This window comes from Antechinus flavipes, chromosome 1 (genome assembly GCF_016432865.1).
Source record: "Antechinus flavipes isolate AdamAnt ecotype Samford, QLD, Australia chromosome 1, AdamAnt_v2, whole genome shotgun sequence".
Taxonomy (NCBI): domain Eukaryota; kingdom Metazoa; phylum Chordata; class Mammalia; order Dasyuromorphia; family Dasyuridae; genus Antechinus; species Antechinus flavipes.
The window spans coordinates 512,116,294-512,138,438 of NC_067398.1; positions in this window are offsets into that span (position 1 = coordinate 512,116,294).

Genomic DNA, 22,145 nt, shown 5'->3' on the forward strand with positions numbered 1-22,145 from the left:
CTCTCCTATACATGAAGTTATTATTGGACTTAAGGAAATACAGACCAATTTTTAAAAATAGCATTTTATTTTTCCAAACACATGCAAAGATAGTTTACAGCATTCAACCCTGCAAAAACCATAAATTCCAAATTTTTCTCCCTTTCCCTCTCTCTCCTCCCTAAAACAGCAAGTAATCCCATATAGGTTAAATGTGCAGTTCTTTTAAACCCTTCCATATCCATCATGCTGTGTAAGAAAAATCAGGTCAAAAGAAGAAAAAAATCCAAAAAAGAAATTTTAAAAAGGTGAAAGTGCTATATGTTTCAATCCATGTTTCATAGTTCTCTCTCTAGGTGGCACTTTTTCATCACAAGACTATTGGAATTGCCTTGAATCATTAGATTGTTGAAAAGAGTCAAGTGCAGGCAAATTTTTTTGGGCAATGTGTGTTATGTAGTGATTTGGAAAAAAGTAAGGGGAAAAATTCCAAGATTTCCAGCAGCCAAATTAAACTGGTTGTTTCTGTTTCAAAAGTCCTCATCCCAGAAAAACTTCATGAAACATCTGTCCATAGAGTTTTGCATGTTGGTACCTTCCAAAAATAGCTCTGTAGTTGCCATAATTTTTGACTCTTAAGATTAGTCTCTAAATTATTCCACCATGCTATAACTATTATATATTTTTCTTTCTGCTTTCCAGAAGTCTAGGAAAGGAAAAAATTCCTTTCATTTCCTTACTCTTATATGTAGCTTACAAAAAGCTATTAAAAAAAGATTCTTATTCTTGTTTGTGAGCCCAAACTCTAATCATAACTGGAGAGCATAAGTAAGCTTCTCTTTGATATGTGTGTGTGTGATATTTCATAAAAAATATCATTTCATTATAAAACTTTACATAAAAATCAAGAAAAAGGAAAGCTGTAAAGTGAAAGATGTTGAGTCATAAACACAATGAATGTGTGTCTATAAGTCACCATAATATTCTAGCTCATCTTTTTTTCTTTTTCTTTTTTTTTTTTTTAATTAGAAAGGCAGAGAAATATAATGGAAAGCATCCTGAATTTGGAGTCAGAGATTTGGGTTCAAATTCTGGCTCTTATGACCAGCAAATTCTTAAGCAAATAACTGAGCCCTTCTGGTCCTGTTTCCTTTTCTATAAAGTGGGAGGTTTAGACCTTATGATTTCTTAAGGTTCCTTTCAGTCCTAAATCTATTTTTTTTTAATAGTGATGTTTTTTCCTTTTTTTTTCTTTTTTTGGTAAATATTAATTTAATCACTCAGATATTCCAGTGGATCTTGTCACCATATTGGCATAGATAGCATAAAATAGTATATTTCTCAGTTTTCAATTTACATGTTTTTCAGCATTCATTTCTTAGGAAATATACCTGATGAGATGAAATTTTATTTGGTTGTCAAAATATATCCTATTAAAAGTTTTAAGTGTTATTTTCATTGTAACGGATGCCATTTTCAGCTAAAAAAAGTATATTCAGACGTAATTGAAATATGTTCAAAGTTACATTACAACTTCCAATAGAAGGATCCATTGGACCATATTTATCTGGTATAATTTCTAAATTAAAAATCAGCATTATTTTAGATGCCTCCTTGCACTATGCGGAAGAATGACATCTAAAAATTATCTCAGATTGCTAATTTTTTTTTTAAGTTACAGATAATTTCCTTCAGATATTCTTTGTTCTATTTGAGCCTAAATTTGTCTGTTTTTAAAGGTACTGCTACCATGTAAATTTATGGGAAAAAAACCTTATGAAAGGAAGGAATATAATTATACTTCTCCCTTGAGAGGAAGACAAATCAGAGGTAATGAAGTAAGATAGGCTTTTTATTTTGCCTCAGGATGAGGCTTTTTTCAGTTTACTTGGCAGTAGTCCCATTTTAAATTATAGAGAAAAAAACTTGTTTTCACATATGTATAATGAAGAAAGCAAGGAAGAGATTAGATCTATAGTCTCCTCCTGGCTCTCAAATTCTGATTGTATAATATAGATCGTTTTTGCAATAGGAATTTGTGCCCATGTTTCTAGATCTTGTTTATGTAGTCTATTCAACTTCTTTTTTCCAACAACAGGTAATTTTGATAATTCTTGCTGTGTAGAATAGTTTGAAATATGTTAGAGCCTCTTCCTTACTTTTGTCATTACATCCCTGACAATTATTGATCTTGTATCTCCTTCAAATGAATTTGTTGTTATTTGGTCTTATTGTATATATATTGCTTTTTAATAATTTAGTGTAGCATTTTATAATTGTTTGAATAGTATCAGAAATAGAGAAAAATAATCAGTAGAAAGTCAAGATCAGGAAAATGTTTGAGCATCCATCCTCTGAGTCTAGTCATATATTTCTATAATAGTCCCTGGGCATAGGCTTAACTTTTGAACAAAGCTGAGAGCACAGGCAAGCCTGAGTGTGATTAGTCTTTGCTGGCTTTTGGATATGCTATAGTTTGAGCAGCTCGGTGAAATATTGTATCAAATTCTATGATGCTACATTGGATAGTGTCATCAGAAATTTAAGTGGATGTCCAAAACAATCCCAGTAGTTTTTGGACAGAAAATTCCATTGGCATCCAGAAAAAGAATTATGGAGATTGAATGTAAATCAACGCATACTATAATCACTTCTTTTTTCTGTTTTGTTTTGTTTTTCCCTTTCCCATGATTTTTCCTTTTTGCTTTGATTTTTTTCCTCCCAACATGATTCATAAAGCAGTATGTATTAAAAATAAATAAATTAGAAATGACATTCCTCCTCCACTTCCTCGGCCAAAAAAAGAAAGAACCTAAGTGGATGAAGAATGCTTATTGTCTACATTACAATAAGCAGTTGGATGAACACCTGTCAGAATACATCTGCTTCTGTGTCAAAGACAGATACTTCAAACAGGCAATAGATTGGACACAGAACTGAACAGGAGGAAATTAGAATGGATTGCTTTTGTGAAGTTGAAAATTTATTTTAATGATTTCCAAGTTTCTCTTTGAATTAAAGATGTGGGGTTTTTTTTTTCCTGGTGTTTTTATATAGCTGAGACTAATGAAATACTACATTCTTTGAAGAATTGAAATTGAGAATCATTTGACGGGCAAGTGGTTCATAAGATCTCAATGTCTAACATGTGCCAGGCACCATATTAAGCATTGGGGATATAAAGAAGAAAAAGATAGTTTCTACTTTTAAGTAGCTTACAGTCTAATGGAAGAAGATAGTTCACAAAAGGAAGTTGAAAAGCTGAAGGGAGGAAATAATGTGCCATCAAGTGTAATGATGTTCCCTGGAATCAGAACCAAGCAGCGAATGGAAAATGGAGAATAAATTAGAAAATTCTAAGCTCTTTATAAAGGTAGGCATTGGGAAGAATTTAATGTACTAACTGCCATTACTCCAATCAGAAGGAGAAGCGATTAAAGATTGAGAAGGTCCTGAGTATCCAAAGTTGAATCCATAGAGTAAACGCTTTAGGTGATCGGCTTATTCTGGGAAAAGCAGCAAGTTCGGTGGGGTCAAAATCAAGCAAAGCCATTAATGGAAGATTTAACTGCAGAGTTTTGAGCCTCCTATAAAGGAAGCTTTACTATAGACTCAGAAAGGCTATAGTACATTGCAAACAAGGCATTATGAAGAAAGGAAAATAAAAAAATGGTTTTATAAAAATGACATGGCTCCCTCCTCTTGTACTATCTGATGGCAGCTATTTGGGGACCATGGCAAAGAATGTACAGATCCCAGAAGCTTTGGGTTTAAAGACCCTTTCATAGAAACACTATGAATCAGGCTTTGAATTCTATTAGCAGAAAAAGTATGTTCCAAATTAAAGGCTACAGCTGAACAGTGGAATTATTGATCCAGTGTTGACAAATTCTATAATGCTTTTGACTGTGATCCAAATGACAAGAGAAAACACAAAATTGAGAGTGATTATTTTTGCTTTATAAAACATTAGTCATGGAGGTTGAAAGAAGTAAAATCCAGTGAATTAATGGATGTTAGATTGAGGCGTATATTTGAGATGCCCAATGAAAATGATGAATTGATCCATGTGAAACTTAGAAAAGCTGTTTCACTGAATGCATCTAAAGAGGGACCCATGCCAAAACTGCATAGGGTTTCACTCATTGATTCTGGGACAAGAGGACTGATAGGTTGTAAAAGATAGTAAAATGATGAAATTTTTGAAAGAAAATAGCAAGTGAGAATGTTCAGAAACATAGTATGTAGATATCAGTCTGGATTAAGCTCAGCTTTGTCTTTCAGTGTAATGTTGACGAAACTGAGGCAAGATAGAGATTAGAGAATAGTTAATATTTTATTTGAAAGGGAGATAATTTACTGGGACTGAATGGATCCATGGTTTGATCCCAGGGCTGAATGAGACTATCGTCTCCAAGAATCCAGCAAACAATGTGAGTTCTCAATGACATATATACATGTGGCTCAGACACAGGATAGACAGAGGCAGGGGCGGAGTCAGGATGCTGAGACTCTGACAGAGTGGGGTGAGCCACCAGAGATGCGGATGACATAATGGAGAGAAGGCACCCCAGAAATGGGGAGAAGGATCTTGATAAGACGGCATCTGATATTCTGGTAGCTTGGAGTGGGGAGAGGCATTCTGATATTATGAAACATAAGATTTTTTGTCCTTATCAAACATTCTGATGATTAAGAGGGAGGGTTGGTTTTGCAGGATTGAGCAGAACAATTAGAAACCGAGGCAGGACAATTTAGGGAGACTGAGTCAGGATAATTGGGGAAACTGTTAAGATAATAAAAAGACAATTGTACTGTGGCATAACATAAGAATGTGATTAGTCTTTATATAATTGCAGCCATTTTCACTGGTCTTGATAGGGAAATTCATCTTGAGTGTGGAGAACTATTTACTTTTTTTTTTTGCATGACCAGAGAAAGATTTATTTACTTAACATTTCATTGGTAGTATAACGCATGATGATTATTTTTCAAGATGTACAAAATCATCTAGTTTTTGCCTTTAATGATGTTTCCTGATTAGAAACACAAAAACAAACTCTGACTATTTACTGACAAATCGGGAAGAAGCAATATGCCAATTTCTTGGGAGTTTTATTAAGACTCCAAAAGTTGTTTAGAATCTCATGTTATTGTAATAATCTGTTCTTTGGCTCAAATATCCTTCTGATAGGCATATCCTCTGATAAGGTCTTTGAAAAAAGAAATATACAAGCAAATATTTTTGGTAGCATTTTTGTATTAGCAAAGAACTAGAGGCAAGCTAGATGCCCATGACTGGGGAATGGCTAATTAAAGTGTGACACATGAATGAATTGGAATGTTATTGTGCATAAAGAAATGATGAATATAGACAAGCCTAGAAAGACAATGAATTGATACAAAATGAAATAAGCATACCCAGGAAAGCAATAAGCAATTATCTACAAAAATGTAAATTTAAAGAACAACAAACACAAATTATCCATAGATCATAACTTGTTTAGCTATTTCTCAATTTTGGAGCATTCCCTTAGTTTATAGTCCTTTACTATTACAAAAAGAACTATAATTATTTTTGTACATATAGGTCATTTTATTCTTTTTCTTTTAATCTCTTTAAAGTGATATTGGTGCAGGTCTAGTGGTAGAGAATTGGGGTATGAAAATCCCCTCGGATCTGCGCAAGTCCAATGTGAAAGAATTCACAAACCAGAAATCTAAATGTGGCAAGAAAAGGGATTTTTTTTTTTTGACACTGAGAAGCCAGCTTTTCTAGGAAGACAGACACCTTGGTGGCAAGAGGTTCTGACAGAGAAATAAGAAGAGGTTATCAATGAAAAGAGGGAATCTTCACAGCAGGCAAGAATCCTGGCAGGCAGCTGTGCCAAGAGATCCCTTGGCAAGGCATAATCCTGCTTCGGACTGTTGTTTTGTCACTGGGTCAATAGTTATACCCATTGTAGTAACCCTTTGGATTAGCCAAACTCATTAAGAATTGTATCAACTACATTAATACAATTGTGTCGGTTTTGTAAAGATAGTTGTATATGATATAAACTGAGATTTTTTGAGGAAAAGGGTTGGAGAGGCCGGGATATGAACTGTCGCTTTAATCTGTGGGGGAAAGGTGGTTCTGGGTCTCAAACTCTTCCCTAGGAGGGGCACACCCTCATGTCTATAATGGAAGCTCCCAAGATAAATAATATTATTCAATTTTGAATTGAATTGAAAATCAGTCTCCCAGATTCATCCAGTGATAGATCCCCACCCCGACTTGGAGCTAAAGATCACAGCAGCTCCAATATATCTAGCGATATCCTTCCGGGATTTTTTTCCCACTAAGAAAGCTGTCTTAATGAAAACAAATCAAAATAAATCCCTTTTTTACTACACATAGACTTTGGGTTTGCAAATTCTTTCTCAAGGGACCTGCAGCACCAACCAGAGGGGATCTCATATCCCAATTCTTGCACCTCATCACATATACCTGAGTAAAATAAGAAAATTTTTATTGGTTTGAACATAAGCTCTATCCTCACCCCGTTCCAATCCAATCCAATGGCTAACTTGTATAGAATCATATATCTATTGTATATGAGTGTCATATATTCGTCGTCAATGTATATCCACATTTTTTACTTGAATGAAATCTAACTTTAGAAACATAGCCAGTATTCATTAAATAGAATTTTACATCTGATCATTTTTCTGTACAAATTTATTTTGGTCAGATTTCTAAAAAGGGTTGAAGGAAGGAAATAAGAACTAAATGAAATAACTGAATGCCAACTGAGACCCTAAAGAATAAAGGGTAATGCTTTGGTTCTGAGATTTGATTATAGCTATTGCAGGCACTAAGATATCTTTAAACTTAGTAGAGTTTTGGACTATTCTGGAAATTTGAAGAGTGCTAGATAATTAATCTCAGACCAAGTCGAGTAGTATTCTACAAATATTTGCTATATATAACTTAGGATGCTTTTTTCAAACTAGAATTTTTTTTTAGAATATTTTCTTTCAAATCTTTCTCCCAGGTAGTAATCAAAATTTATGATAGTTTCAATTCTTTGGTACTATCCAATTAGTTGCTGCTTGTATTCCTATCACTACCAGGATAAACACTAAACTTTTATCTTAGGTATAGATTGTTCTGTTCAAAATAAGGAAATGATACTGAATGAGTCAAAAGGAACTGGCATTGCTAGAGGTCAATATGCAGTCCAGACAATGAGCTGGCAATCAAACTAATAACAAAGCAATTGAGGAGAAAATAAAAGACTTTGTAGCCAAAGGAACAAGATGGTGTTGGAAATCCATCCCACTTGGCAGGATGGCAACAAAAGAAGAAAATAACCAAAAAGTAGAATACATGGAATGCACAAAGATATATATTTGTATTTTTTAAATAATTTCAAATATAACATGGATAATATTTTGAATGACTAATAGCTGTTTCTCAAAATATTTATAATGTATTTAATGATCATTTATCCTGATATTCAAGGCTTTCCATAGTCTGATTCCAGCTTGACTATCTAACTTAACTATATTATCTCCTTTATATGCTCTGTGCTCCAGACAAACAGGACTATGAACTATTCCCCAAATTCATGTCTTCTTCCTTGTGCCTATTGATTCAAATCATTCAGTGAAATGATAATGCATTATTTGTTCTTTATCTCCACTTATTGATAACCTACAAATCCTCTAAGTTACAGTTTAGGTACATAAAGCCTCTTCTCAAACTCCACAGGAAGCAAGTTCTTTCTTCTCAAGTATCTGGTAGCAAATAATTGCTCTCTGTATGCTGCTAGAAATTCTAATTTGTAAATGAATTTTTTTGTTTCTCTCATCTTCTCTGCCAGACTAAACTGTTGACAAAGACAGCGTCTTGTTAATTGTTTACATGCCTCATACATAATCACAGTGGGCATGCATGAAACTCATATTGTGGGTTTTTTTTTTTTTTAAGATTCTCTCTCTTCTATAAATCCTGCTGATTTGATCAAAAGTGATTTGTCCATTCAAGAAAATTGAAAACTGTCTTATTCAAAGCTAGTTTGCATGTCTATCTAGAATACAAAAATTTTGTTACATGAACCCAATATAGGATAGAAGACATAATATTGGCCTACATGTGGAATTTTTCCACTGTTGGCCTGGTTATATCAGACTTTCCCAGTTTTTCACCTGCCATAGAACATCTGTTCGTTTTTAAATTGCATGGGACACCTAAAAAAGTGCCAATGGTAGAAGTGAAGAGAATATGCTTGACTATAATAACAAGAAAGAAAAAAGTCTAATGTTCTTAGAATCCAGAAATAGTTCTGGGTGCTGATCAGAGAGTAGAGACTATTTATGCAAGTGAAGAACCTTGAGCTAGGTTTAGGAATGGGGAGAAACTGGGAGAGAGTTGATGGAATAGTAAGATGATTATCATTGAACAAAAACATCAACTGCTCCAGAAGCCATCTGCACAGGGATGCCAGAGTTGTTGCTCAATCTTGACAGTGTTAGGAAACTTAAATGAGAGTTAATCATAGAATGGACCAATTAATTTCTCATAGAGAAGTTTAGTTCTGAGGTCATAGTTTGCTATAATTATGGTCACTCATGCTTAGATACATGATATTCATCAAAAGGGGCACCAACCCAGAAAGGGTGGCTAACTCAGCATAAACCCAAACCCATCACCATGCCAAGAAAACTAATTTCCTTTTGGCCCTGACTGATATGGGTAGCATAATATCTGAGGGTGAATAATATATTTTGCTTGATGCATAAAGTTAAACTTTAAATGTAAAGATAAGTGCAAATACTTTTTTGCATTGGTTAGGCATGTTTACTTAAGCTGTTTTGCATATTTATTATATATTTAACCACTATATAACCAGTAATTATCTTTTTAAATCAACAGTCTGCAGAGTTATTCTTCATTGAACTTTGGGGTGAGAGGAAGGTAGTGGTTCACAAATAGAAGTCAACAATGTGGTTTCTTCCCTCAAGTCCAACCATCCACATCCCCCACTTTGGTTTTCCACATCCCCTTTGGAGTCATATCATTTCCCTGCATTCTATCCTCTTAATAGTCTGCATCATTGCTGTGGTCAGCATTTTTCCAACCAAAAAGTCCTTGTCAGAACCTGTTAACATCTTCCTAAAGAAAAAATCAGACACCAATTTCACTTAAAGAAAATTAAATATTCTCTGCCTGATTTTTTCTTTTTTTTCTTTTAATAGTGTTTTATTTTTCCAAATACATAACAAGATAGTTTTCAACATTCACCTTTGCAAAACTTTCTGTTCCAATTTTTTCTCCCTCTTTTCCCCCTTCCTTCTCCCCAAGACAGCAAGCAATCTGATATAGGTTAAACATGTGCAATCTTTCAAAATATATTTCCATATTAACCATGTTGTGCAAAAAAAAAAAAAAATCAGATCAAAAAGAAAAAAACACACAAGAAAGGAAAAAAAACAAGCAAACAAATAACAAAAACAAGGTAAAAATATATGCTTTCATCCACATCCATTCTCCATATTCTTTTATGATTATAAATGGCACTTTCCATCACAAGTCTGTTCGAATTGTCTTGAATCACTTCTTTGTTGAAAAGAACTACGTCTATCAGAGTTATCATCATATAATTCTGTTGATACTGTGTATTATGTCCTCTTGGTTCTGCTCACTTTATTTAGCATCAATTCATGTAAGTCTGAAATCAGCCATTTGTATGGGTTAAATATACCACAACTTATTCAGCCATTCCCCAACTTATGAGCATCCATTTAATTACCAGTTCCTTGCCATTACAAAAAAGGCTGCTACAAATATTGTCACACATGTGGGTCCTTTTCCTTCTTTTATAATCTCTTTGTGATATAGACCTAGTAGTGACACTGCTTACATCATAGGGCATGCCCTTTGGGCTGTGTTCCAAATTGTTCTCCAAAATGATTGGATCATTTCACAACTCTACCAACAATGCATTAGTGTCCCAATTTTTCCACATCCCCTCCATCATTCATGGTCATTATCTTTTTCGGTCATCTTGGCCAATCTGAGATCTATGAAGTGATGTCTGAGAGTTTTCTTAATTTATATTTCTTTAATCAATAGTGATTTAGAGCATTTTTTCACCTTACTAGAAATGGCTTTAATTTCTTCATCTGAAAATTGTCTGTTCATGTCCTTTGACCATTTATCAATTAGGGAATGGCTTATATTTTTTATAAATTTGAGTCAATTCTCTATCTATCTTAGAAATGCAGTCTTTATCAGGAACACTGGCTGTAAAAATTTCCTTCCACTTTTTTCTTCTTTCCTTCTAACCCCCATTGTCTCATATCAGATATAAAAGGACCCCTCTCTTTAAGTCCCCATGTCATCCAGAGGCAAAGACTCCAGTAGATTTGGGGGATACCGCTCAGAAAAGACAAGCTACATCTTTTACTATAAGCTATGAAGAACTTAGGATCATTAAATGGCTCTAAAGAGTCTTAGGTCAGTTAGCTGGGACAATAGATAGACTGTTGGCCCTGTAGTCAGGAAGATTCATCTTTCTGAATTTAAATCCAGCCTTAAATGCGTATTTGCTCTGTGACTCTGAGCAAGTCACTTAACCATGTTTGCCTCAATTGCCTCATTTGTAAAATGATTGGAGAAGGAAATGACAATCCAGAGTTTTACCAAAAAAACCCCAAATGGGATCGTAATTGAAATGACTCAACAATAAAAAAGGACTTAGAGGCTATGGACATGTAAGTAATAAATGGCAGATCAGGGATACAAATCCCTATCCTCTGATTTCAGATTCAGCATTCTTTGCTATAAATCATGCTGAAGTTAAAACTAAGACATAAATTAGAGATGCAAAGTGAAGAAAGTAGAAGTGCTTGGCCAGATTTACATAGGTAAGAGTTTCATCCGAGATCCTACAGATTTCAAGGACAGCCACACTACACCAATTCACAAAAGTGATAATGGGATAAGGACTGGGACTATAGCTTTAACTTTATTGGTACTGGGTACTTCTAGGCAAGGAAATAGCTTCCACCAATGCAAGTCGGCAACTTCAATGTATATTCTTAGAAATTTGCCTAGAGCACTAAAAAGTGAAATAATTTTCCTAAGTGTTGCATATTCAGTGTGGGTCATATAGAAATAAGATTTGAATTAGCATTTGGTTTCAAGAGTGATTCTTTTTTCAAATAACAATAGTAATAAAATCCAGAAAAATGCATAAAAAATAGTTTAGTAGGAGACACTCTCCCCAAGTAATTGTGTTACAGCTTCCTAAAGGTGATATACATTTTGAAATAACTTATACTCTTAATTATACTTACCATGTTATTATTATATATAATATAACATACATATATTATATATATATAATACATATTATACATATATACAGTATAATTAAGAGTATAAAGTTATTTCAAAAATATATAATTATACTTAATTATACTTAGTATAAGTAATAAGTTCATGGTTTGATGGTCAATATTTAAAAATTCTTCTTTTTGTATTTGAAGGTTTGTATTGGTCACTAAAGTAGAAAGAAAAGAAGAAGATGATTAAAACCATAGAAACCTTCCTTAAATCTGACTTCCCCAGAAGTCTCTAGGAGATTAGAGACATTCATTCATTCAATGTCCTAAGTAAGGAAAGTTGTTATTACTCATCGACTCCCATCAATAGCAGGTCAGAGAGGAGAGAAAAAGCCATAGATTACATCAAATGGAGAAATTTTGAGTGCTGTTAAGAAGTTTACTGACCTTGTCAATATGCTTTTTAGGGTTGTACAAATTGATAATGAGATTGATACATGCATTGCCAGAGCTAACTCATTGTGTGGGAAGCTCTGAAGGAAAGTGTGGGAGAGAAGAGAAATTAGGTGCCTACTAGACTGAGTTCTACAGAGCCATTGTGCTGACCATGTATGTGCTGACATACATAAGCCATGTATGCTTATGAAACTGATGCAGATTCTGGTCCCTTTAAGAAACTAGATTGATTTATTCCTCTCTGCTTTTTAATCCCATAATATCAATCCAGGAAGCTAGGACTTTTGATTCACAAATCCTAGTCAAAAGCACCCCTTTGAATTCCCAGTCCCCATTGGATCTGAGCCAACTTGGGCTCTCCCAACCCCTATTCTAATGATCTGCTCAGGTTTCCTAACCCTCACCAAGCAAACTCTAGCCCTCACTGAAATCCAACTTGGGACTCTACCCACAGGCCCCTTTAGCTAAATCTCTTATTATAAAAGTCAAGCTGGAGCCCTCTCTTTGCAGAGGGTCGAAACATGGCAGTCTTACACCTGGCATGCCAAGGGGCCTCTCTCCACTGGAATCCTGTTTCCAATACCTTCCTCTCTTTATCCTCACCTATTTCCTTAACTAGACTTTAACCTTACTTCCAAACCCCATAATAAACCTCTTTTAACAATCTAACTTTTCGGGTCTGTAATTCCTTACCCGGGACTCTCACGTCGCTACTAGACCTCATTTAATTCCGTATCCTTGCGCCAAACCCAAGGGGGTTGCAGAGGAGCTCTATTTGACTCCCTCTACCCCAAACCTGCCACTAGACCTCAATTAAACCATAATTTCATTTAGGTACCCCATATCTAGACCTCATCAAAACCTCAACAGTTTATCAGTGCCATGCTAGAAAACTGAATTGCTTCCATTTGAATTGACTTAGGAACACTTTATAGAACGATTTCTTTTATTGTATGATACCATATTGTTATCTAAAAAAACAAACAAAACCCATCAATTCACGCTCCACCAAGAGTAATAGTATCTTTTTCTCCATAATCAACACTGAATTTTATTGTTTTTGCTAGTATAACTACTCTACTGTAGTATCTAGAGATTAATGTAAATTTCCCTACTTATTAGAGAATTTGAACTTTTTTTTTTCAAATGGTCATTGATAATTTGTTTTTCTTTCCTTCCAGAATTAACTATTCTTATTTTTTGGACATTTATTTACCTACTAGAGAATGGAAAGGGATATATTTATAATGGGGACTTCAGTTCTCTGGATGTCTATTAACTTGTGTCTCTGATTAAACAAGAAGGCAACTTGAATTTTTTTTTCCCTTTATTGAAGCTTTTTATTTTTCAAAATATATGTGTGGACAATTCTTCAACATTAGCCCTTGCAAAACCTTGTATTCCAATTCCCTCCCTCCCCCCATGCCCTCCCCTAGATGGTAAGTAATTAACTAGTACTTTTTTTTTTCAATACTGATAATATCATTTTTTTAAAAGATAGAAAAAAGTAATCAAGACAGTTGCTCTTCTGGCTAATTTTCACCAATAAGGAACTGGTTGCAGACCAAAGAATGATAGAACCTGTGAAAGTGGCAATTGAGCTAGTGAGCCCTGAAGGAAAATGATTATTTTTAAGAAATGGAGGTGGGTCAAATGATCTGAACAGACACTTTTCAGATGATGAAATTAAAGCTATCTATACTCATATAAAAACTATTCTAAATCACTATTAATTAGAGAAATGCAAATTAAAACAACTCTTGAGGTACTCCTACACATCTTTCAGATTAGCTAAGATGACAGGAAAAGATAATGATAAATGTTGGAGGGGATGTTGGAAAACTGGGACACTGATGCATTGTTTCTGGAGTTGTGAATTGATCTAATCATTCTAGAGAGCTACATGTAATTATGCCCAAAGGGCTACCAAACTGTGCATACCCTTTGATCCAGCAGTGTCTTTACTGGACCTGAATACCAAAGAGATCATAAAAAAGGGAAAAGGACCTACATGTACAAAAATGTTTGTAGCAGCTCTTTTTGTAGTGGCAAGGAACTGGAAGCTGAGTGGATACCCATGAATTGGAGAATGGCTGAATAAGTAAGTTATGGTACATGAATGTTATGGAATATCATTATTCTATGAGAAACAATCAGCAGGATGATTTCAGAGAGGCCTGGAGAAACTTACATGAACTGATGCTAAGTAAAGTAAGCAGAATCAGGAGCAGGAGATCATTGAACATAGAAACAAGAAGATTATGTGATGATCAACTGTGATGGACTTGGCTCTTTTCAACGATGAGGTGATTCAAACCAATTCCAATGGTCTTGTGATAGTGTGTCATTTACACCCAGAGAAAGGATTTTGGAGACTGAATGGATCACAACATAGTATTTTCACTTTTTTATTGTTGTTTGCTTGCATTTTGTTTTCTTTCTCATTTTTTCTTTTTTGATTTGCTTTTTCTTGTGCAGCATGATAAATGTGGAAATATGTATAGAAGAATTGCACATGTTTAACATATATTGAATTACTTGTCATCTAGGGAAGGAGGTGGGGAGAAGGATGGAAAAAATTTTGGAACACGAGATTTTGCAAGAATAAATGTTGAAAATCATCTATGTATTTTGAAAATAAAAAGCTTTAATAAAAAAAAGAAACTATTCACTCACTTTATGCATTGTAAGGCTGAAATATCACTAAAATAGAAAGTTAATTCCTTAAATAAAAGCTGGCCTCTTAAGAGTTCCCTGTATTCAGAAGATCTTGATTTGTAATAAGAGATTTTGACATTTTCTTTGTTGATAATAAGCACATGCTTTGGAACTATTTTCCTAATGTCAACTCACATTGGCGAGTTGGGTCCCCAGAGTAAAGCTGGTTATATCCCTTCTGAGGATTCTAGGGATACCTCTAAGGGATTAGTATTCTGATAGCTAGGTGGTACAATAGAGTACCATGCCTGGAATCAGGAATACCCACGTTCAAATCCAATCTTAGACACTTACTGTGTGATCCTGGGTGAGTCACTTAATCTGTTTGTGAAAGTTTCCTTATCTGTAAAATGGAAATCATAACTTAACACCTTAATCATTATTTAGCATCTTAACTCCCAGGGTTTTTGTGAAGATCAAATAATAATACTTATAAAGTACTTAACATTGCTAACATTGCCATTAATTGGTACAAGGCTGTTTCTAGGACAAGGTTGGGAAGATGGGAAGTCCTCTCGGCATTTGAAGTTCATGAGGTCTTCCAGTCAAGGAGTGAAGATTTAGTTGGAACATTTTTTTTCCTTTGTGCTTGCTAGAATTTCTCCAGTTATGAACTAGTTTTCACTAACTCCCTGGTTTTCCACATGCCCCTCAGGACATGACCAAATTTCCTCAGCCAATCTAAACATTTTTCTCATGCAAGGGCATTCAGTTGATTAAGGATTTTGGGGGCACATTTAGATTAAAGCCCATGATTGACTGCTTGATTAATATATTACAAGAGTAGCATTTTATCTAAGTTAGTTGGAGTGAGGAAATTTGATTTACCCAATCGACCACCCTCTCACTCTTTCCTCCTCCCACTTCCTACTCCTCATATACTCCTAATAGTGTCATAGAGATTGGATCTGGAACCCTTTTCCTTTTATGGAGGAGAAAATGGACCCAAACTGATTTCTCAAAGATCATAGTAAGTGGCCAAGCTGGGATCCTAACCCAGATTGTCAGATTCCAGAGACATGGCCCCTTTTCACTGTTCCACTATTAGTAATGATGAAACAGAGGCTTTTCTTGAGATCCTAAGATTCTCTATAGTGACAAGACTGGGTCATCTCAGAATAATCAGAGCTCCTGGTCACCAGCAAAATATTGTTGGTTGCCAAATGTCTCTTTTCATTCAAACTATTTCGCATATCTGTGCTCAAGAGGATATAACAAGGGAAGCTGGAAGCTGTAAAGACAGTCTAATTCCTGAGAAATTCTTCTTGTGCAATAGACTACCAACGTCATCAAAAGTCCTTGAGACTGCCTTTCCAGGAAATACTGGATGTCAATGACAGTGCTCTATCTCCAAAGGAAAACATTCAAGAGATTAGAAATCCCTTTGCAGAGTCAGCACAGTGCTAGAAGCTGAGGAAAACTGAGGGTATTTACCAGTTTATATTGAGGAAACCCAAAATATGTGGTCACATCATTCCATGGCTGAAAACTATTGCTGAATTTTGGCCACAAGGCAGAGTATAGTAGAAAAATAATAGTTCATATTTATATGCTTTACGGCAGTGGTTTTCAAAGGGTGGTGACTTTAGGATCCTTTTAGGGGGTCTGTGAGGTCTATTTCCTTTTTTTTTTTTATTACAGCTTTTTATTGACAGAGCATATGCATGGGTAATTTTTCAACATTGTCCCTTGCAATCACTTCTGTTCCAACTTTTCCCTTCCTTCCCTCCACCCCTTCCCTAGATGGCAGGCAGTCTAATTCATGTTAAACATGTTAAAGTATATCTTAAATATAACATATGTGTATATATTTATATATTCTTTTGTTGCACAAGAAAAATTAGATTTAGATAGGTAAAATTAACCTGGGAAGAAAAACAAAAATGCAAGCAGTCCACATTCATTTACAAGTGTTCTTTCTCTGGGCGTAGCTGGTTCTGTTCATTACTGATCAATTGGAACTGAATTGGATCTTCTCATTGCTGAAGATAGCCACTTCCATCAGAATTGATCCTCATAGTATTGTTGTTGAAGTGTATAATGATCTCCTGGTTCTGCCCATTCCACTTAGCAGATCAGAACTATTTTCATGATTATACTAAGAGATTTTGATTTGTAACATGTAAATATTTTTTGTTTTAGTTGCATTTTATTTTTCCCCCAATTACATGTGAAGACAATTTTTAGCATTCATTTTTACAAGATATTGATCTCAAAATGTTTCTTCCTCCTCCCCTCTTCCTAAAATGGTAGACAATTTGATATATATTATAAATGTGATCATGTATAATCATTTAAAACTTATTTTCATATTAGTCACAGTTCTGAAAGAAGAAAGATATTAAAAGTAAATATATATGTATATATTTATACATATGTAAAAGAATAAAGTAAGTGAAAAAATATGCTTTAACCTGCATTCAGAGTTCATTAGTTCTTTATCAGGATATGGATAGCATTTCTTTTTCTCGATTTTTAGACATTTTAAATTGTTTGCAGGTTTTATCTCATATTTTTTCTTTTTATTAAAGATTAAAACTTTTTACTTTCAAAATATATACATGGATAATTTTTTGACATTAATCTTTGGTGTTCTAATTTTTTTTTCTCCCTCCCCCATTCCCTCCCCCAGTTGGGAAGTAATCTATGTTAGACATGTCTATACATATATGCACAAATATCATGCTGCACACAGAAAAAATCAGATCAAAAAGGAAAAAAATGAGAAAGAAAACAAAATGCAAGCAAACAACAACAAAAACCTGAAAATGCTATGTTGTGGTCCATACTCAGTTCCCACAGTCTTCTCTCTGTGTGTAGATGGCTCTGTTCATCACAAGATCATTAGAAGTGGTCGAATCAACTAATTGTTGAAGGGAGCCAGGTCTATTAGACTTGATCATTGTATAGTCTTGTTATTGCTGTGTATAATGATCTCCTGGTTCTGCTGATCTCATTCAGCATCAGTTCATGTAAGTCTCTCCAAGCCTCTTAGAAATCATCATGATGGTCGTTTCTTACAGAACAATAATATTCCATAACATTCATATACCACAATTTATTCAGCCATTCTCCAATTGATGGGCTTCTACTCAGTTTCCAGTTTCTGGCCACTACAAAAAGGGCTGCCACAAACACTTTTGCACACGTGGGTCTCTTTCCTTCCTTTAAGATCTCTTTGGGATATAATCCCAGTAGAAACACTACTGGCTCAAAGGGTATGCACAGTTTAATAGTCCTTTAAACATAGTCTAACATGTAAATTTCAATAGATATAATTCACATAAGCAAAAGCTCTTGGACAAGGGTAGAGGGAGGGTTCCTTGTAATTGTCGATAATGTAAAGGAGTCCTGAGACCAAAACATCTGAGGAGTGCTGCCTTACTAATTACAAAGAGCCTTCTTTACAACAATCCTCTGAGGTGGGTACAGTTATTATCACCATTTTGTGGATGAAGAAACTGAAGGAGCAAGATGAACTGATTTGCTGAGACGAGGTCTTTTGAATCCATATGCAGTACCTGTGCACTATCACCTCCTCCTGCTATCACATTCAAACCCTCCTCCCCTTTTTTTGTTTTTATCCCCTTTGACCACTTGGTGGCATTTGACACTATGGCTGATTCTCCTTGAAGAACTCTTTCCTTGGCTAACACTACTGTCTCCTATCATTATAATAATTTCTTCTCTTATCTAGTTGCTTATTAGACCTCTTAAAGCCAACATATCCAAAACAGACCTCATTATCTTTTCCCCCAAAACCTTCCACCTCTGTTACTTCTGAGAGCATCACCATTGTCCCATTCGTGGAGATTTGCAAACTGAATGCAGGATGTCATCTTCAACTCTGATGTTTCTCATTCTGCTTCCCTATATTCCATCTCTTTTAAGATTATTCTGCTTTCACACAATTTTTTTTTCTCTAATAACACAGCCATCATCCTCTATAAACTCTTGTCATCTCATACCTGGACTATTGAAATAGCTTGCTGGTTGGTCTCTGTGCCTCAAGTCTCTCCTTACTCTAGTCTATCCTCCACTCAGCCATCAATATATTCCTAAAGCTCAGGTGTGACCATGTCTCTCTCCTGCACATATCATTCAATAAATTCCAGTGTTTCCTTAATATCTCAAGCATAAAATATTAGATTCTTCATCTGGCTTTTAAAGCCCTTTATATGATCCCTTCTTAATTTTCCAATTTTCTCACATTTTACTTGACTCCATCTAGTAAAGATACTGAATGATTTGCCATTTCCTTCCCCAGCTCACTTTACAGATGAGAAAACTGAGGCAACCAGAGTAAAATAATTTGTCCAGGGTCACAAAGTTAATAAGTGTCTGAGGCCAGATTTGAATTCAGGAAGATAAATATTCCTAACTCCAGGACCAGCATTCTATTTGTTGTGCCACTTAAATATCCCAAGTTTAGGGCAGAACACTGGATGAACTTGATGAACAAGGATGAACTTGAATAGATGTGTGTGTGTGTGTGTGTGTGTGTGTGTGTGTGTGTATTCAAGTACTATATATATATACACATATATACATTATATACATATGTATGTATATCACACTTAAGTTCCCAAAATTATCTTTATTAAAGACAAGCAAAAGATCTGAAAGTTTTGATGTTCTATAAACTCAATCTATTAAACTCAAAAAAGCTAGCAAAATCTACAATTGCATTAAGAGAGGCCTAGTGGTACTTTGTCTTGACCAGACCATCTCTAGAGTACTGTGATCACTTTAGGTGCCACATTTAAAGATGTGTTCGTCAATGTTTTGATGCAAAGCATCCAGAAGATGACCAAGATTGGGAATAACTTCAAGATCATAGATATGAGAATTGATTGTAAGAAATGAGACTATTGTCAGGGAAGTGCTGGTGCCTGCCTGTAAGCCCTGTTACCAGTAGAATCTGAGGCTGGTGGACTGCTTGAGTTCAGGACTTTTGAACCCTGGTACGGTCAAAGCTGATTATGGTGAGCCTCCAGGAGCAGAATGCCACTAAGCTTTCTAAGAAATGGATTTTTCTAGGTTATAAACATAACTGGTCAAAGCTTGATCAATAATGGAACTGGGCCCTTCAATGGTTGCTGCCTTTCCAGTTTGAATGAGACAGAAAGCCAGAGAGACAGACAGAAAGAAGTTGTTGATTACATGGAAGAAAAGTTGTTCTATGTTTTAGTAGGTAGACAAGGAGTAATGAATAGGAGTTGTGGAGAGTCATTCTTGGGCTAGATGTAGGGAGAAAATTACTATTAGAATGCCCCAAAGAGAATCATCTGTGCACAGAGAAATTGGTTTTCCCTTCACTAGAAGTCTTTAAGTACAAGCTAGATGACTACTTGTTGTCACTGAAAAAGAGATTCACATTCAGAAATGGGCTGGACTAGTTGGCCTTTGTGATCTCTCCAAATTTTCCTTCCTTAAGCAACTGAGTGCTTCCCCACTCCTAGCAACTCTTTATGTTAATGCTGAAAACACCCAATTAGTTTTAATTCTACTCTATCTCAGAATATCTTAAATTCAAGTAATCCTCCACCCTTGCTTGGTCTTCCCAAGAGCAAGGATAACAGACGTGTACTCCTACTTAAAAAAATCTGGGGTGTGCAAAATCTAAAAAGTTGGGTTTCCACAGATATTGTTAGAAGAGATTGGGGTGGGGTGAGGAAAGGTGAAATATCTTGTTAAGATATCTTCAGTCACCTGTGAGTTAGAGAACTGGTTAGACAACTAAGTTCCTGACAAAGGGGGCTTAGAGGTAAACCGACCCAAACCAGCTATGGTCAGTGACAAGACATAAGATTTTTTGAGGGAGTGTAATACAAACTAATTGCTATTCGGATAGTAAATCCAACCAATGGTAACTTTGATTGTAATCCAGTTGTAACCCTGACTGTAAATCTGACCAATGTAAGCTTTGAATGGAGGGATAAAGAACTGAGCTACCAGTATAAAGTTTGTTCCCTCAAAGTACTCAGTGTGTCTCATCCATGTGTACACCCATTTTCATGAGAATTGCTGAATAAAGAGGATTCTTCTCTTACTCTAAAGAGCACTGGTTGTAAACTACTCTTAGACCAGCTTGCAACTAGAAAGCAGTGGGTAATGGCAGCTCAGCCTGGATTTACTCCCCAATCCTGCTGAGTTCCACGGAGTCCTTTGATAACAGGAGGATGTGTTGTCTCAGGGAAACCTATAAACCCAAAGAATTCTTGTGGTCGTTTTTTTTTTTCACAGATGAGAAAATGCTTTTTCTCTCTATCTGATGGAAATATGTGCAGGACCACTTATATTCAGAGAAACCCAGAGGCCTCCAAGAGCTATAATCTAATTTAAGATCTGGTCAAGATGCAATGGAAAGAACAATGACTTGGAAGTTATGACCTGGGCTCAAGTCCCAGTTGCAACATTTACTAGTCATACGCTCTTAGTCACTTAACCTCGATGAGTTTTAGTTTTCTCATCTTTGAAATGAGGACAATAATCCTTGTGCCATTTAGATATTGTTTTTTCCCCTTCTCTCTTGCTTTTTATTTTTTTTTAAACTTCTTTTCCCTATACAGAGAGAGCAGTGGCAATAGAGAACAAGAGGTAGGATATAATATTTTCAACCCGAAAACTTTAAGTCCTCTATACAGGTAAACATATAAGGAAGAGAATGTAATGAATGCTGATCCTTAATGAGAAAGAAAAGATAAAACACAGCCAGCTATTGTACAGTTTCTTTGTCACATTGTCTGAATAAGTAGTTCCCATGATTCATGTTTCATTCTTTCTGGTCAGAAAAACCTGAGTTCAAATCTGGCCTTATCACTTACTAGCTGTGTGATGCTGAGCAAGTCATTTAACTTCTTTTTATCTTAGTATTGTCATCTGTCAGTCAGAGATAATAGCAATCAGAGTTGTTATAAGGATAAAATTGGGTTTTTAAAAAATAATAATAGCTTTTTATTTTTCAAATTACATGTAAAGATAATTTTCAACATTCTTCCTTGCAAAACTTTGTGTTCCAAGTTTTTCTTCCTCTCTGCTCCACCTCCCCCCAGACAGCAAGTAATCTAATATAGTTTAAATAAATGCAATTCTTTTAAACATATTTCCATGTTTATCAAGCTGCACAAGGAAAATCAGATAAAAGAAGGTAAAATGAGAATGAAAAAAACTAATCAAGCAAACAACAACAAAGGTGAAAATACTATGTTGTGATTCACATTCAGTCCCCACAGTCTTCTCTCTAGATGCAGATGGCTCTCTCCATCTGTTGGAATTTCCCTGAATCACCTCATTTAGACTCAACTTTCTAAAGTTCAGAAATTATAGGATATAGTTGGATTCCCTAGAAACCTTCCCTGATGTGGGTATTTCTCTGTGCCTCATTTTTAGTGTGCCAACCCATGAAAAGATATACAATAGTCATCTGTGTCTGTGTTGTCCCTACCCAAGGACATCTGGTATGCCATCGCTACCTTTGGTACCTTCCCTTTGGCTGGAAGTAGATTTCACAATATAGATGAGCCAATATAGATGATAAGGTCTTTCTGAAAACAGATAGGCAGCATTTCTGTTTGAGATTTTTGCTCTATCACCCTTAGTATGGATGAAAACTTCTAGAGGAGTTTATGTCTTTATTTGGGTTTGAATTTGTACAT